The sequence below is a fragment of the Oncorhynchus mykiss genome, chromosome 15 (genome assembly GCF_057628025.1).
Source record: "Oncorhynchus mykiss isolate SJ-2025 chromosome 15, ASM5762802v1, whole genome shotgun sequence".
Lineage (NCBI taxonomy): Eukaryota > Metazoa > Chordata > Actinopteri > Salmoniformes > Salmonidae > Oncorhynchus > Oncorhynchus mykiss.
The window spans coordinates 29,218,204-29,234,654 of record NC_143036.1 but is presented as its reverse complement, the minus strand read 5'-3'; the positions used below and the strand labels follow the sequence as shown (position 1 = coordinate 29,234,654).

Sequence of the window (16,451 nt, the reverse complement as noted above, 5' to 3'; positions counted from 1 at the left end):
TTATTATTGTGAGGTTACACTCCTGTTTCTTCGTAGCCTAAATACCTGGTCATTTCTATACCATTACATTAAGTGCAACCGATATCACATAGAGCAACACAAGTACCAACTCCAGTGAATACTAGTGGACATTAAGCTGACAAACTAATGTTGGTACAAAACATGACCCCACTCGGCTTAATGCATCCAAGATCAGCCATGGTTGGTTCATCGCTTTCTTTGTACATATTCCTTTTGTCCAGTGTGATGGTGTTGTCTGTAAACCGCCCCAACAGGTCACACTGCCCTATCCCATCTGGACAAAAGGAATACCAATGTAAGTATGCCTTTCATTGACTACAACTCAGCATTCAACACCATAGTACCCTCCAAGCTCATCATCAAGCTGGAGGTCCTTGGTCCCAACCCTGCCCTGTGCAATTGAGTCCTGGACTTTGACGGGCCGCCACCCCAAGGTGGTGAAGGTAGGAAACAACATCTCCACTTCGCTGACCCTCAACACTGGGACCCCACAAGAGTGCTTGCTCAGCCCCCTCCTGTGTGACCATGCACGCCTCCAATGCAATCATCAAGTTTGCAGACGACACAACAGTAGTGGGCTTGATTACCAACAACGGCGAGACAGCCTACAGGGAGGTGGTGAGGGCACTTGGAGTGTGGTGTCAGGAAAACAACCTCTCACTCAACATAAAAAAAAGGAGATGATTGTGGACTTCAGGAAACAGCAGAGGGAGCACCCCCACTATCCACATCAAAGGGACAACAGTGGACAAGGTGGAAAGTTAAGTTCCTAGGCGTATACATCACAGACAAACTGAAAGGGTCCACCCACACAGACATTTCTTCAACCTCAGGAGGATGAAGAAACGTGGCTTGTCATCTAAAACCCTCAAACTTTTACAGATGCACAATCGAGAGCATCCTGTCGGGCTGTATCGTAGCCTGGTACGGCAACTGCACCGCCCTCAACCGCAAGGCTCTCCATAGGGTGGTGCACAACGCATCACCGGGGGCAAACTACCGGCACAGTAAAAAAGTTGGTGTAAAAATTACAGTGTTGACTTATATTAACCCAGGATTAGTATTTTCAACATTATGAGGAGTCAATGAACTCGTGTCGGAATTAAATCGGAGTGTAAAATTATGCAGTCATTGCAGTGTTAATTCAACTCAATTCAGTGGAATGAAAATGTGACACTACCTGTAGAGTAACTTTAACACTATGTAGACTGGGAACAAATGTTTTCTAAAACAGTGTTGAATTCAACTCTATCAGAGTTAAACTAACAATTATTTTTACATTGTGCCCTCTATGACAGCTAGAGCAGCCGATGTCACAGGAAGGCCAAAAAGATCATCAAGGACATCAACCACCTGAGCCACTGCCTGTTCACACAGCTACCATCCAGAAGGCGAGGTCAGTACAGGTACATCAAAGCTGGGACCGAGAGACTGAAAAACAGCTTCTATCTCAAGGCCGTCAGACTGCTAAACAGCAATCACTAACTCAGAGGCTGCTGCCTACACTGGCCACTTTAATAAATGGATCACTAGTCACTTTATACAATGCCACTCAAAATAATGTCACTTTAATAATGTTTACATATCTTACATTACTCATATCATATCACATGAAAATACTGTATTTTATACCATCTGTTGCACCTTGTCTATGCCACTCAGCCATCGCTCATCTATATATTTATATGTACATTTTCTCATTCATCCCTTTAGATGTGTGTATTAGGTTGTTGCCGGGGAATTGTTAAGATTACTTGTTAGATATTACTGCACTGTTGGAACTAGAAGCACAAGCATTTCGCTACACTCGCATTAACATCTGCTAGCCATGTGTATGTGACAAATAAAATGTGATTTTGATTTATGTTCTAGCTAGGGGGTCACACTTGGGGCTTGTCTAGGTTGCTCTGAAATCCCGAGGCCAACCGTAGACATTACAATGCGCAAAGGCCTTGGAACTTTTAGACACAGTGGTTTAGTCCCAGCAACACTAGTCAGTCCGTAGTTCTCTCCTGTTAACTGACACCACTCCAAAACATCGGATGTGTCCTTGGATGTGGAAGTGTTATTATTAACAAACTCAAGCATATGCCTCAGAAATTTTGTAACGTGGTGTGGTTGGTACATTTTTACGAGGTTGGTACTCTAGCCCCTTCTACCAAAATAACCTATGCATTCAGGGATTACTACTGTAGGCCTATAAGTAAATATAATTTGAGGTCATTTATTTTACGATCAGTACTGGCAATCATGGGCTACGTGTAGCCTGCAGATGCACATTCTTCAGCTAACCACAATCACATTCCATAACACACAGTTAAGTTGCTTTATCTCAATTAACTAGTAGCGACTATCAGGAATATGATGTGTTACAATTGACCAAGGCCATGTGGTGAGAGTCCAGACAATGCTAGTGTTGCTACTTCAGCTAGCTGTTCCATGTGTTCCGTATTGGAACAGCCGTCTTGCGTTATCGGACACTACCCTGGAGCAAACTGGACTGGCTTGATTGTCCAACAAGAAACAATTGTTTGTCAGTGTTTGAGAAATTAATTATTTCACTTAACATCTTATATATAACGTCTTATATATAAGACGTTAAATAAAATGCTGTCTTTGGGGACGTTAAAGCCGTAACCTACATTTAAAACTTCAATTAGTCTACAGGCTCACATCAGAGAGAGTGAACTACAGTAGGTCTATGTTGGTCTCAAAACATATTTGAACTCAACACTTTATACGAATTTAATGTATCTTTAATAATAGGCTATATTTACCGCAATTCTTCGGGTCAGAACAAATATATGCAGACAATGCTCTGGAAAATCGATCCTACCAGAGGACTGGTGGGGCCCATCATTGGGTTATTGGATTGTCAACTTATTTTTCTCATTTAAAAAAGCTTACCTTTTAAGAAATTCACGCTGTTGTGTCGCTTGTTTGTATTTCCAATTTATTTCTGGGTTCGACGAAAAATCAGCTAGTATTCCAACATGGAAATCACAGTCGCCCCCATCCCGCCTCCCTCCAACACAGGTCTTTCTCAATCGTTTTTGTGCTCGGTGAATGAAATAACAATGAAGTTAAATCAAAGCAAAACGAAGGATGAAGAAATTAAACGATTAGAGGGGTTGACACAGACAGAACGCCTTAATGAATAAAACCCCAGCTAAATGTATCCAGCGACATGACAAAATAAGTCCCCAAAAGTAGGCTAACCCAGTTCCTGTAGCTACACTTCCTACCTCTAAACTTGCATCAACCCCCACTACAACATGGCCGACGCGATTCCAGTAAATGACGCCGCAGTTGGAGATATCAATCCTGCAGACCGGTGTCGAGATCGTTAGACGATCATCACAGACACAAGTGACTATAGCAACAAAAAATAAATCTATAAACAAAACCTTGAAAGGTTGAAGTAATTTTGGGAACCAAAAATGCGTCTGTATGCCGTGTGTGTGGCTTTAAAGGGATTTGTGTATTAAAGAAGAATATAATTCTCTCTCCAAAACTGGTCTTCTATCGCCATCTACTGGCAGTATCGCCTAATATTGGGTTACTGTATTAGTGGTCGAGTGTGGAAGTGGTTACATCTTTTGCTACAGGGGCCAAGGGCCAATCTTCTCAAAATCCACCGGGCGCCCCACTGACTCTTCTTGTCTGCTGCTGTTGAGGCACTGAGGCCTAATACATCATTTAATTAAATCCAAGTATTAGTATTTAGTATTTTATTAAGATCCCTATTAGCTGCAGCCAAGGCAGCCACTAGTCTTCCTGGGATCCAAACAGGAACAAAACAACACATCACAACAAAACATCATCTACATCATCAATAAAACAATACATCACAACAAAACATCATCTACATCATCAATAAAACAATACATCACAACAAAACATCATCTACATCATCAATAAAACAATACATCACACCAGACATTGTGCACTATGCATATTTACACGGCTAAACCAGTACACATTTACAAGATAAAATGTACAATATTCCAAAAATACAATACTAAAATATAAGAAATGTGCTCACTGATGAAGTCTTTGAAGTCCAGCTTTCTAGCTAACTGACTTTCAACGGACAGCATGGCAAGACTGCAAAGCCTGTCCTGGGACATAATGGACCTCAAATCGTTTTTTTATCAGTTTTAGCTTACTGAAAGCTCTCTCACCACCAGCGACAGTCAAAGGCAGTGTGCAAAATATACGTAAAGCAATCCACACTTCTCCAAAAACGCTTTGCAGCTGCATCTTACACATTGCATTCAGGAGACCAAGTTAGGGGGGAAAGTGGCAGCATGAACAGCATGTACAGGAGTAAGATCTCTGGAATACTTCATCATCAGTGGTTGGCACACAAAAGGGACTTTATCCTCACTAATCTGCCCCACTTTCAGAACAGTAGAATATTATTCTACAATTTTTACAGTGGTGTGGAACCTAGTGTCCAAGTCACTTATGATGTTGGCCATAGCAGTAAAAAAAAACACTGTGTTCCGAAACACCTTTGCTGCACTGTCCTGAGCTGTCTCTTCTTGAGAGGTCTCATCGTGGATTCTCTTCCCTTTCCTCTTTTGGCTGTGTTCCTTGCTAAATTGAGGTACAACATCCATTTGTGTAGCAATCAGTGTTGCCCTAGACAGGAGAGACTCCCATCCATCTCTAAGAGCCTGCATATCTTCTTTTAAGGCTCTGATATTGCCTGCCTTTGTCTCAAGTGATATTTTTCCTGACTGGAGAATTACATTCCTGTCCTCAATGCATTGCAGTACCTGCAATTATGTCAACTGACATGTCATTCAACACAATGCTGCTCACCTCCTTCTTCAGTTGGGAGTAGGGCTGGTTCAGGGTATGGGGATGGGGAGACAGGGCTGGTTCAGGGGTATGGGGATGGGGAGACAGGGCTGATTCAGGGCTATGGGGATGGGGAGACAGGGCTGGTTAAGGGGTATGGGGATGGGGAGACAGGGCTGGTTTAAGGGTATGGGGATGGGGAGACAAGGCTGGTTCAGGGGTATGGGGATGGGGAGACAGGGCTGGTTCAGGGGTATGGGGATGGGGAGACAGGGCTGGTTCAGGGGTATGGGGATGGGGAGACAGGGCTGGTTCAGAGGTATGGGGTTGAAGAGACAGGGCTGGTTCAGGGGTATGGGGATGGAGAGACAGGGCTGGTTCAGGGGTATGGGGATGGGGAGACAGGGCTGGTTCAGGGGTATGGGGATGGGGAGACAGGGCTGGTTCAGGGCTATGGGGATGGGGAGACAGGGCTGGTTCAGGGGTATGGGGATGGGGAGACAGGGCTGGTTAAGGGGTATGGGGATGGGGAGACAGGGCTGGTTCAGGGGTATGGGGATGGGGAGACAGGGCTGGTTCAGAGGTATGGGGTTGAAGAGACAGGGCTGGTTCAGGGGTATGGGGATGGAGAGACAGGGCTGGTTCAGGGGTATGGGGATGGGGAGACAGGGCTGGTTCAGGGGTATGGGGATGGGGAGACAGGGCTGGTTCAGGGCTATGGGGATGGGGAGACAGGGCTGGTTCAGGGGTATGGGGATGGGGAGACAGGGCTGGTTCAGGGGTATGGGGATGGGGAGACAGGGCTGGTTCAGGGGTATGGGGATGGGGAGACAGGGCTGCTGAGCCTGAAGCTGCATCTGTTGGACCTGGCACCAGACGGGGCAGGGACAACTGATTCAGCCTCCAGTATTTATGCTGCAGTAGTTTATGTGTCGGGGGTCTAGGGTCAGTCTGTTATATCTGGAGTATTTCTCCTGTCTTATCCAGTGTCCTGTGTGAATTTAAGTATGCTCTCTCTAATTCTCTCTTTCTTTCTCTCTCTCGGAGGACCTGAGCCCTAGGACCATGCCTCAGGACTACCAGGTATGATGACTCCTTGTTGTCCCCAGTCCACCTGGCCGTGCTGCTGCTCCAGTTTCAACTATTCTGCTTGCGGCTATGGAACGCTGACCTGTTCACTGTGATTACTATTATTTGACCATGCTGGTCATTTATGAACATTTGAAAATATTGCCCATGTTCTGTTATAATCTCCACCTGGCACAGCCAGAAGAGGACTGGCCACCCCTCATAGCCTGGTTCCTCTCTAGGTTTCTTCCTAGGTTTTGGCCTTTCTAGGGAGTTTTTCCTAGCCACCGTGCTTCTACACCTGCATTGCTTGCCATTTGTGGTTTTAGGCTGGGTTTCTGTACAGCACTTTGATATATCAGCTTATGTAAGAAGGGCTATATAAATACATTTGATTTGATTTAGCATGAATAGCTTGCTAAAAGTTTGCCTGCATTGATTAAATGTCTGCTAAAAGAGGAGCGAAATGTAAACACTCAGAATTTTCTATGAAGATATTAAGTAACTAATGTTAGGGTAGACAAATTAGCCTATTTTACTAGGACTAAACTAACAGGTTAATTTCCACCACTCACGACTACACCCACCTTCCTTTGTGAAAAAGTGGGTGACATACTTTCGCCCTTTTATTTCTCCTGTCTTTCTTTTTGTTTTTGAAAGCCAGATTTTTCTTTAGGAAGCTGAGACATGATGCTCCCCCGGCACTCTTCGCTCGCAATTCACTGCTAGCAAGTACAGTTCGCGCCTGGTTTGTGGGCAAGACCGAACCATTTCATGTAAATAGACGGGGGTTGGGCAATACATAAGCTCTCTGGAAGGAAACCGTTAATTTTATTAGTACATTGTAAATAAAATATTATGTTAATGATGATAGGTTAATAATTTATTCCTGAAAAAAATGTACCTAATGTTCTAATAATTTTTGTCAGTCACAGGCCCTTTGAATTGTCGGAACTTTCCCCCTCATACAACGCACCTGACACCAAGCAGTTAAGTCTCCTCAACTTGCTCAATTGCCATATTACATTGCAAGATTTAGATGAGGTTTAGGGTTTAGAGAATGATTTGTCCCAAATACAATGTATTTAGTTTTTGATATATTTATTCTAAAACTTATTCTAAAACTGACTGCAGCTCTTTGTTAAGGGTTGCAGTGATTTTACTTGCTGTGGTAACTGACATGTATAATGTTGAATCATCAGAGTACATAGACACACAGGCTATACTCAGGGCTAGTGGTAGATCATTAGTAAAAAATAAAACAGTAAAGGACCAAGACAGCTGCCCTGAGGTATACCGCACTCTACTTGGCTTACATTAGAGAGGCTTCTATTAAATGCCATTTTTAAATGTGTGAACATCAGACTTCAAAAGTAGCAGACTCTTTGGTAACACTTTAAATTACAATGGCATACTCATGTACACTGAGTGTACAAAACATTAGGAACACCTTCCGAGTATTGAGTTTCACCCCCCTTTTGCCCTCAGAACAGCCTCTTTTTGTTGGGGTATGGACTCTATATGGTGTCAAAAGCATTCCATAGGGATGCTGGACCATGTTGACTCCAATGCTTCCCACAGTTGTGTTAAGTTTGCTGGATGTCGTTTGGGTGGTGGACCATTCTTGATATCTTGACATTCTTCAATGTCTGCTTTTTAACATTTTGACCTCTACCAATAGGTGGCCTTCTTTGCGAGGCATTGGCAAACCAACCTGTTCGTTGTAGTTTAATCTGTGTTTGAAATTCACTGCTTGACTGAGGAACCTTACTGATAATATTATGTGTGGGATACAGAGATGAGGTAGTCATTCAAAAATCATGTTAAACACTGTTATTGCTAACAGAGTGAGTCCATGCAACTTATTATGTGACTTGTTAAGCACATTTTTACTGATGAACTTTTTTAGGCTTGTGCCATAACAAAGGGGTTGAATACTTATTATTTAAAAAATTATGTTTTTATGTTACAATGTTGGATGTTTATGGGTCGTTCCACGAATAGAGTATATTTCACATCCCTTTGATATTTTAAACCCCTAAAGTCGATGTCTGAACCCCTGTGGAAATCTAATTAGCATAAAATAAAAATCCCCATAAAAATCTGTCAGTTTAAGCTAGAGCAATCTTTTTTTTTTTCATCAACCCACTGCATCCAACTATGGGTAGCTGCGGCCCAATATGACAACCGGAGTATGGGCGAGTGGGTGTGTTGAAAGGAGTGGGTGTATGGAAAGCGAATCAGCTAATTGGGCAGATTTGTTGACAGTTAAGATTGTTTTGTGTGGCTGATTGGGCTGTACAACCGGTGTTATATCGACTTGCCTGTGGACCCGAGGTGCTCCCTCCTGGGCAGCTGCACGGCCGTGTTGCCGGCAGTAACTAATTTGGCCATTTTTTTTTTCAAGTAGGATAGCAGCCTACACAATAAAAAACTAATATTGATAACCATATAGATTACATACAGTCTACTATATTGATACATACAGTCTACTCAATGGGGAGGCCATGAACGGAAACAACACTGAGACACAGTGCCCATCGCTCCCACTTGCCAAGGACTGCTGTCCGGCAACACGTGGGAAGCAGATACCTGGACAATATAAAATGCATACAATACGCATACAATACACGCATACAATACATTAAGCAACAGTACACCCATCAGCAATACACTCTTAGAAAAAAGGGTTCCAAAATGGTTCTTCAGCTGTCCAACACTTTTTGGTTCCAGGTAAAACCCTTATTGGTTCCACATATAACCCAGGGTTATACCCGGAACCAAATAGGGTTCTTCAAAGGGTTTTCCTATGGGGATAGCCAAATAATCCTTTTAGGTTCTAAAAGTGTACTTTTAATAAAAAATAAACAATATTCAGTTTGTTTATTTACAAAAATGTGTGTTAAACTAACTCAAACTAACTCAAACTCATCCTCTGGCTTAAACTGAATTTCAAACGTAAGAGAAAAAAACTACTCAATCAAAACCTTCTAACCTATTGCACAGCACTTTCGACACACCCACTCCTTTCCACACGCCCACTACATTGCTTTTGACACACCCACTCTTTTCCACGTACACGCTACTTTACCTTTCAACACACCCACTCGCACATACTTTGATCGCCATTTCAGGATGCAGCTACCCCCTTCTCACCGCATTTATGTCGCACTTCCGCATCTGCAGAGAAAGGTGAGAGCTAGAGCGGTGTTTGTCAGACCATGAGACATCCCAAAAAGCATTATACTCACAAAATCGTCTGTGGCATCAGCAATGGTGTGACCCCTCTTTGGAAATATGAGACTTTCACGAACACTTGATTCGCTCTGCCCTTTTGCTCTAGAATGCCCACAGGCTCATTTGAAGGTCCCTCGGTACCAGTTGAATCTTTCTTATACAGTGGGGCAAAAAAGTATTTAGTCAGCCACCAATTGTGCAAGTTCTCCCACTTAAAAAGATGAGAGAAGCCTGTAATTTTCATCATAGGTACACTTCAACTATGACAGACAAAATGAGGAAAAAAAATCCAGAAAATCACATTGTAGGATTTTTAATTTATTTATTTGCAAATTATCTCAATACTTTGTTATATACCCTTTGTTGGCAATGACAGAGGTCAAACGTTTTCTGTAAGTCTTCACAAGGTTTTCACACACTGTTGCTGGTATTTTGGCCCATTCCTCCATGCAGATCTCCTCTAGAGCAGTGATGTTTGGGGGCTGTTGCTGGGCAACACAGACTTTCAACTCCCTCCAAAGATTTTCTATGGCGTTGATATCTGGAGACTGGCTAGGCCACTCCAGGACCTTGAAATGCTTCTTACGAAGCCACTCCTTCGTTGCCCGGGCGGTGTGTTTGGGATCATTGTCATGCTGAAAGACCCAGCCACGTTTCATCTGGAATAAAATTCATTCTTCTTGCTGATGGAAGGAGGTTTTCACTCAAAATCTCATGATACGTGGCCCCATTCATTCTTTCCTTTACACGGATCAGTCGTCCTGGTCCCTTTGCAGAAAAACAGCCCCAAAGCATGATGTTTCCACCTCCATGCTTCACAGTAGGTATGGTGTTCTTTGGATGCAACTCAGCATTCTTTGTCCTCCAAACACGACGAGTTGAGTTTTTACCAGAAAGTTCTATTTTGTTTTCATCTAACCATATGACATTCTCCCAATCTTCTTCTGGATCATCCAAATGCTCTCAAGGAAACTTCAGACAGGCCTGGACATGTACTGGCTTAAGCGGTGGGTCCCGTCAGGCACTGCAGGAATTGACTCCCTGGCAGCGTAGTGTGTTACTGATGGTAGGCTTTGTTACTTTGGTCCCAGCTCTCTGCAGGTCATTCACTAGGTCCCCCCGTGTGGTTCTGGGATTTTTGCTCCCCGTTCTTGTGATCATTTTGACCCCACGGGGTGAGATCTTGCGTGGAGCCCCAGATCGAGGGAGTTTATCAGTGGTCTTGTATGTCTTCCATTTCCAAATAATTGCTCCCACAGTTGATTTCTTCAAACCAAGCTGCTTACCTATTGCAGATTCAGTCTTCCCAGCCTGGTGCAGGTCTACAATTTTGTTTCTGGTGTCCTTTGACAGCTCTTTGGTCTTGGCCATAGTGGAGTTTGAAGTGTAACTGTTTGAGGTTGTGGACAGGTGTCTTTTATACTGATAACACGTTCAAACAGGTGCCATTAATACAGGTAACGAGTGGAGGACAGAGGAGCCTCTTAAAGAAGAAGTTACAGGTCTGTGAGAGCCAGAAATCTTGCTTGTTTGTAGGTGACCAAATACTTATTTTCCACCATAATTTGCAAATAAATTCATTAAAAATTCTACAATGTGATTTTCTGGATTTTTTTTTCTAATTTTGTCTGTCATAGTTGAAGTGTACCTATGATGAAAATGACAGGCCTCTCTCATCTTTTTAAGTGGGAGAACTTGCACAATTGGTGGCTGACTAAATACTTTTTTGCCCCACTGTATCTCTCTGACTTTTTTTTGGGGACGATCTATTGTTCCATGTAGTGAATCTGTTATTCATTGCATTTGTATGGGCTAATAGCAGCAAGAAAATACATTTTTATATATTGTTTTGATACTTCAAATGGGTCTTAAAATTCAAATCAAATAGCAAAATTATCATTGGTATGACCTTCTTAAAACAATTCCATATACCTAAGTAGACCCTAAATATGATGGAACACCATCTAAATACCATGGCTTCCTACTCCAGTGCTCCCTCTACCGAGCCCCACCCAGAGCTCCAAGGTTGCTACGTTTATTTCTCTGCTGAATGGGCAGGCATTGGAGTAGACTACGGCCGTCTGGGAGAGAGGAGGAGCTGGATTCAGAGGGGGTTCATGGCTCTGTTCAGAGGTACCTTTGATCATCCACTGGAGGGCAGAGAGAGGGGTGAGCACCTATTCCAACTATGGCAGGATGACCAGGCCACTGCCGAGTACGCGCTCACCTTCTGGACTGTAGCAGCATCCAACTGATGGAATGAGCCGGCGCTCCATACTCTATTCAGACTGCTTGAGGAGGTCCAGACGGAACTGGCATGTCGAGATGACAACCGTGATGGCCATCCATCTGGATAACCTACTTCGGGAGAGCCGGTACCCTCATCGCTTCTCTCCCTCCCTCAGTGACCACACTGTATCAGAGCCTGAACCCATGGAGGTAGGGGGTCACACGCCTCCCCATGGCTGAACGACGTAGACAGAGACAACTGGGGCTCTGTTCCTATTGTGGTCAAGGAGGGCTTCAGCAGTGTCCAGTACGTCCCAATGTGGGATCCACGAGAGCAGAGGGACGGTCATGTGATCTTCAACCTCCTGGGACAGGTGTGAGTATCCCATAATTTTCTTGCAAACCCTTTTTAGTGTCGATCACACTTGCTGGCTGTCCCTCATGTACTGTTTCTACAATGCTAGTCGATTCTGGTGCCGCAGGGAACTTTTTTGACCAGACCCTTGCCTCTCTTAAAATCAACTCATACCCACTCTCCGGTCCAAGCCCTTGATAATCGACCAGTAGGCTCTGGAACCATTACACACATCACCACACCACACCCCTCACCATGGAGTCCTTTCATCAGGAGAATATTATCTCAATCACTAGAATATTCTCTCCATCACTAGTGCACCAGCTCACAAGATCCTCCTCAGCCTCCCATGGCTCCAACGCCATAACCCCATCATCTCATGGTCGAGGATAAGAATCATGGACAGGTCACCTGAATGCCAGAGGACCTGCTTTCTAGTTCCATTGAGTCATATCCCCTGTGGTCTGGGAAGTAGATGTGGACGTTCGCCAGGCTCTGGAGAGGGAACCGGCACCCACTACCTGTCGTCCTGAGCGCATCTATGTTCCCACGGATAAGGGAGCAGCTGTTGACCTGGGCACACACAGCTGTCATCGCTGGACATCATTGGATCACCCCTACAATTCAATCTCTCCAAGAAGTATTGGTGGCCCACCTTGCCGCAGAATGTTATTCGTTACGTCAACTCCTGTTCTGTGTGTGCCCAGACTAAGCACCCCTCACCCCACACCCCCTGGCACACTCCAGCAGAGAAGGTCCTTCCCGTGCCTCAGCTTCCCTGGTCTCATCTGTCCATTGACTTTGTTACCGATCTCCCCTCTGACTGTTTCACCACCACCCTGGTGGTTGTAGACAGATTTTCAAAATAATGTATTCCTCTCTCTGGTCTCCCCACAGCTCTCCATGTTGCTAAGGCACTGTTCTAGCAAATCTTCCGACACTGTGGCCTTCCGGAGGACATCGGCTTTGACTGGGGGCCCCCCAATTCACGTCACGGGTATGGAGGGCTTTCATGGAGAAACTGGGGGTCACGGTCAGCCTCATTTCTGGGTACCGGCCTCAGTCCAACGGGCAGGTAGAGAGAATGAACCAGGAGCTGGGGATGTTCCTGAGGAGTTACTGATAGGACTGGCAGGGGTTGTGTGCCTGATTCCTTCCTTGGGCAGAATATTACCAGAATTCATCACGTCACTCCTCCACTGGGCTTACTCCCTTCCAGTGTGTCCTGGGTTATCAGCCGGCCCTGGCTCTGTGGACTGAGCCAGACCGAAGCCCCTGCAGTGGACAAATGTTTTCGGTGGGCAGGGGAGGTTTAGAGTGAAGCTCATGTGAGGCTCCAGCATTCCGTTCGTCATCAGAAGGAGCAGGCGGATCACCACCGCAGTGAGGTGCCCGTGTTCCATCCTGGTGATCACATCTGGCTCTTTACCAGGAACCTCCCACTTCGCCTGCCCTGCAAGAAGCTGAGCCCACGGTTTGTAGGGCCATTCAAAGTTCTCCAGAGGGTCAACGTGGTGACGTATAGGTTACAGCTTCCTAGTGACTACCGTATTGTCCCTTTTTGTCTCCCTTCTCAGGCCGGTGGTCCCCTGGCTGATGCCGTCCACTACGACCCCCCTCATCCCCCCGGACATCAGGTCCCGCCTATGCCGTAAGATCCCTACTGGACTCCCGACGTCGTGGGGGTCGGCTCGAGTACCTGGTGGACTGGGAGGGGTACGGCCCAGAGGAGCGGTGTTGGGTTCCGGTGGAGGACTTTCTGGATTCCAACATCCTCTGTGATTTCCATCATCGCTGCCGGCCATCTCCTCATCCTTGGGGCAGTCCCTCTACACTCCCTTAGGTTCATTCCACAGGCAGTATAGACTGTTTCATGTCTGTACGCTGCTCGTGTTTCTTGTATTGTTCCGTTTATTAAACTCACCACCTGCACTTGCTTCCCGAATCCCAGCGTCCACGTTACAAAATAGTCGGTAAATGTCCCTCATCATGTTTGTCCGACTTTTTTTTACCAATTTAACCCAAACATTTCTTCAAGTTTTCACCATTATTGTAAAGCCCTGGTTATGTTCTTGCTATGACAAAGTCCTTTCTGAAGATTATTATTGAACGTCATTAGTGTTTCATTTACATCTGTCCCTCAGTTGAAGGTCAGTCCTGTTACATGAAATGAACTCGTGTTTAATCTCAAAGTCTAAGCCTTTAAATCATAGGGAATAAGGTTTTTAAGTGTCTGTCCTATATCTAGGAAATACTGTATATTCAATTGTATGGGTTGCCTTCAGATGAGTCCAGTGACACTTGTGGGGGATCATAGAGAAATGCCACTGTGTTCATGAGTCCCCCCTTTCCATAGTGGTCATAAATGTTTGTACGCTTCAGACGTTTTCGCGAGAAGACCTTTATTTTCGGGGGGGGGGATATGGTCTGACAAACTCCGCTCTAGCTCTGCCACCTTTCACAGCAGATGCGGAAGGTCGACATAGGAGGATGTGGTGGATTTGTATTTATTTTCTTAAAGCTGTGACTGACGCACGGGTGTGTCAATACTCTTAAAGATTTGAATATGGTGAAACTATTCCTTTAAATATTTTTTCCAAAGGAACATATAACAGTCAAATCAGTGTAAAAGCAGGTGAGCTGATACTAGAACACGTCAACCCTGTTACCATAGCAGGGTTTGGGTCAATTCGAACAATGGGAGTCATTTCAGAACAAACTAATTCCAATTCATTAACTGCAAAAATGTCGTATTTTCAGTGAATTAAAAAAACAAACATTTATTTAGCCAGGGCATGATGCTCTTTTGCAGATTAGCCCTGCATGAACATGTCAAAAAACAATTCCACCATATCTATAGACAGTGTGTACAAAACATTAAGAACACCTTCCTAATTTTGTGAACAGCCTCAATTTGTCAGGACTCTACAAGGTGTTGAAAGCGTTCTTCTCCATTCTTCCCATAGTTGTGTTAAGTTGGCTGGATGTCCTCTGGGTGGTTGACCATTCTTGATACACACGGGAAACTGTTGAGTGTGAAAAATCGAGCAGCATTGCAGTTGTTGACACAAACCGGTGCACCTACTACCATACCCTGTTCAAAGACACCTAAATATTTTGTCTTGCCCATTCACCGTCTGAATGGCAAACACACACAATCCATGTCTCAATTGTCTCAAGGTTTAAAAATCCTCCTTTAACCTGTCTCCTAACCTTCATCTACACTGATTGAAGTGGATTTAACAGGTGACATCAATAAAGGATCATAGCTTTTGTCTGGATTCACCTGGTCAGTCTATCATGGAAAGAGCACTCAGCGTACACATCAATTACACAATAGATTAAATAAACTGACAAGTAGAAGCTATTTATTTCTGAATTTTGAATTCAAATCACTTCCTGAATTGACTGCTTTCATTTCGGATTGACCCCCCCCCCCCCCCCCCATAGGCTAGAAATGTTTTAACAATTAAAAATGTTTGTGAAGCTTGCAATTAATTGCCCCTCTCTGTTGCACACAGCAAAGTTCCATTCTCCCTTGTCACAAGGGGATTTATAGCTGATTTAAGAGGAAAACACTGTTATGGTCAACCCTGCTACTTTAATGACCTTTTATTCGCTCTTACTATAGTAATTTTTTACATTTCACCCCTTGAGATGTGAAAACATGTTTTTTATGAACATGAACAGAATATTCAAATTAGGTGAAACAATTAATAAACGTTTTCTTACCAAGTTACACAATAAAAAATGTACTCTATTCGTGGAACGACCAATATGGCAATGAACAATTAATTGCAATAATGCTTTAAAATTGCTCCGAAATGTCTTCATCATTGGTGTTTTTGCTTTGGCTTTAATCTAATCATTTTTATCATTGATGCGTGTTCTGTTGGGATATTTTGATTAAAACAGATCAAGCTACTATATTCTATCAGTGAAAAATGTATTCAAGCTTTATTTAGTAATTTCAAGAATGGAAGATCAAGATACATTTCTTAATCAAAATCTAATTAAAACCCCCTGCTGTAAGAAACTCATTACACACACACACACACAGACACACACAGACACACAGACACACAGACACACACACACACACACACACAAACACACACAGACACACACACACACACACACAGACACACAGACACACACACACACACACAGACACACACACAGACACACAGACACACAGACACACAGACACACACACACACACACACACACACACACAACACACTAGTGAGATACATATTTGCCCACTGCATAATAAAATATTGTACCTGTTAACCCTGTATAATTAAGACACTAGTATTGTCAACAGAAGTGGTTATTATTATTATTACAGTGAGTCAGATATGCCTTTTTAGTGACCCTTGTTTATCACTCAATACGATAAGAGGTGCCCTATTGCCTGGTTTAAATGATCCTACTCCTGGATGTGGGTCGTATAGTCATTAAAAGATTGAGATTTAGCAGAAATAATGTTTGTGTATCTACTCAGGCAAACAGTGGACATGATGATCAAGGGGGGTATTGTGCAGGTCCAATGATGAGTTCCGTGCCTCATATAAACTCCTTCTGTCCTTTGTGTATAGTGTGATATTGGCTACAGATGTTATGAAGGCTGTATAAACTCTGATCCTATCAGAAAGCACGAGTAAATCTGCGTCCCTCTGTGAAAATGTATGAGTCAGTTACACATCAAATAAAGCCTGGAAAGAGCTGA

General features: G+C 43.9%; 1 protein-coding gene across 1 annotated transcript in view; it reads right to left on the bottom strand.

Moving 5' to 3' along the window:
• LOC110489944 (tyrosine-protein kinase yes) overlaps positions 1-3,517 on the bottom strand; it is a 31,589-nt gene extending 28,072 nt beyond the window's left edge. The window contains exon 1 of the mRNA XM_036944234.2: positions 2,929-3,517. The gene's annotated coding sequence lies outside the window, so the exon portion shown is untranslated. The remainder of the gene's footprint in view (positions 1-2,928) is intronic.
• Positions 3,518-16,451: the final 12,934 nt, after the last annotated feature.